The sequence below is a fragment of the Octopus bimaculoides genome, chromosome 18 (assembly GCF_001194135.2).
Source record: "Octopus bimaculoides isolate UCB-OBI-ISO-001 chromosome 18, ASM119413v2, whole genome shotgun sequence".
Taxonomy (NCBI): domain Eukaryota; kingdom Metazoa; phylum Mollusca; class Cephalopoda; order Octopoda; family Octopodidae; genus Octopus; species Octopus bimaculoides.
In genome coordinates, this window is record NC_068998.1 from 50,258,237 (window position 1) to 50,261,299 (window position 3,063).

Consider the following 3,063-nt stretch of genomic DNA (forward strand, 5'->3'; position numbering starts at 1 on the left):
AAATATATATTCATTATTACATTTGACGGATATTTGTCCTCATCTTGTTTGTTGTTAACATGTTAACACAACGTTTCGGCTGATATGCCCTCCAGGTTTCATCAGGCGTATTGGGGAAATTTCGAACCTGTGTTCTAATTCCTCATAATAATAATAATAATAATAATAATAATAATAATAATAATAATAATAATAATAATAACATCGAAAAATACATTAGGAATCAGAACCCAGGTTCGAAATTTTCCCAATACTCCCAATACACTTGATGAAGCCTGGAGGGTATATCTGACGAAACGTTGTGTTAACAGCAAAAAAGATAAGGACAAATATCCTTCAAATGTAAATATTGTAAATAACGTCCATAATTCCTCACCTCTTAAATATAGAACAACAAACAGGGTGTCCAAAAAGTCTAGGTACATGGAGTAAATAAAATCATAACATAAATAATTAAATATAAGAAATAATAATTTCTTAAAGTATGCGTTAATCTCCATGTACCCATACTTTGTGGACACCCTGTATATATGTATAGATATAGACACACACATAAACATATGCGTGTTTGCGTTTGTGTGTGTATCCAAAATTAGGGAATGAAGTAGATAAAATCCACGCTAATCATTTTGGTAGAAGTAATTGCCCAAACGAGTGTAATGCGCTAGTTATAGGTCAGGCAATATATAATTATGTTACAATTGTCTAAAAATATATAATGTAACAGGATTAATATTTCAGTCACATTTCTTTCAGGAATAGAAGAAACACTTTGAATATATTATATTCATAGAAATGGAAATTCATATCGGAAGCAAATTATATAATGTTTAGAACAGAAAAATGGTTTAATATATCTTAAAATATACTTTATAATATACATTTTGAAAAATATACCGTTGGGGAGTTGAAACAGTCTAGGAATGAATATTATAGAAAGAAATGAAAGTAGTAAATAATAAAGCAAAATATGGAAAACTACTGGTAAATGATGATGTAAATATATACATAAAGAATGAAAAGATGGTTTAAATGAATAAAAAACAGAGAAAGATATAGCAACCATAAATACCATAATTATACGTATTTCAGATTTCTGAAAGTTATTTGAATAAAAACTCAACCTGTCAAGATTTACATTTCCTATCTCAGAAATCCTTTACCGGCCTCCATATTTTACAATGTGAACAAAATATTAAATTGTTATGAACTGCAAAAAATATGATTTAAAATAATGACATGTATGTCTATAGATATAATTCTTACCACAATATATGTTTTTTTTTTGTTCGATTGATTGCTTTGTAATAGAATGAGCTAGCAGAATAGTGGAGGCAGAATAGTGACAGAGTTATTTTGCAAGCCGACGTCATCCCACATTTATCTCCACCGCCGCTCCGATCAACTACATCATCTTATTCGGTCAAATTCGAAATCCCAATTTTTGAGGATCAAACGGATTTGTATTGACATAGGGGATTACTGGAAACATACAAATGCTTTCGTATGTAATTATGTCAAACGAGGTTACAGTGAATCACGTTTAAAGGAAATAGCAAATGAAATAGCTAAGATTAGCAAAGATAGTCATAAATACCATAAATACCATGGGAAGTCCCTTGGCTATTGTACGGAAATGACCGATAAAGTTGCAATGAAGAACCACTTGCAACATTACGCATTGAGAAATATTTTCATCCTAGTTCACAAATAGATTTAATTTAATATACAAGTCAGATTTCAGGTTAAAAAAAAACTAGAAATATTCTGTGTTAACCAAGAATTAACACACTCAAGAGCTGTGGCTTATAACCTGCAGAAAATCTTAACATGCACACTTTATTGTAGATAGCATCGAATGAACAAAGATATCAAGTAATATTCAAATTCGTAAAAACATATGTATACTCATAAAAGTGAATTTAAGAAGATAATAGTATCACTGTAAGATCGTTTCTAGTTCCTCTTTCAGATATTCCTGAAGATATGCAAGAATTCACATAGGACAGAGTACGTCATTGAAAATGGCGCGAGAGACATCAATCTTTTTTTCATCATAATATTACAATCGAACACAAAAGCATTTAAAATTGATGTTATGAACTTTATCGTGCGTCTCAGGTTTCTTGAACCATTTATCGGTATCTCTTGGATGCTCTAATTATTATGGAGCGTATATAAAACTGAATCGACAAAGAAAGCTATTTTAATCTACACTAACTGCAACATTACAATGCGGTGATATTGCCTCCTTATAATTAGCTTGTCTTGCTTGAAAGAAAACTTTTTTTTTATACTGAAACTTTTAACAGTTACTCATGAATCATCCATCATTTCTTCGACGAAATTATAAATGGATTCGTGTTGCCAGCGAGAAAATGAGGTTTTATATCGATTCTATTATATATATATATATTACGTCGTTCATATGCATTGAATATCCAGCAACATATACAAAATGATATTTAAATGAAATAATGTTGGAGAATCGCATCTAAATGTCATTGATGCTAACAATGCAATTAATTCATTGCATTCTACAATTTCTAGACTCTATGATAAATATAAAACTAAAAATGGGGGATGGGAAGAAGAAGAAGAAGAAGAAGAAGAAGAAGAATGAAACTGGATTACACATGTCAACACACTTGTAGACTACATTCCTGTTAATTAAAATAGCATGTGATACCATTTATCTTACTAGTACCGATAATAATAATAATAATAATAATAATAATAATAATAATAATAATAATAATAAGAGCAGAAGGGATGCTGCAAGGGCTCATACGACTGTAAAGATCAATTATTGATCAATAAAGCCATAACTGAAGACAGTCGCAGAAAGAAGAAAGGCCTCAGTATGACCTGGGTGGACTACCAAAAGGCTTTCGACAGTGTTCCCCACACGTGGATTCTGGAAACACTAGCCATAAACAAGGTGGCACCAATTATTATAAAATACATAAGGCACTCAATGAACAAATGGCAGACAGTGCTACAGTTCCAAACAAAAGAGGGACTTGTGAAAACGAAAGCCATCCCCATTAGAAGAGGAATATT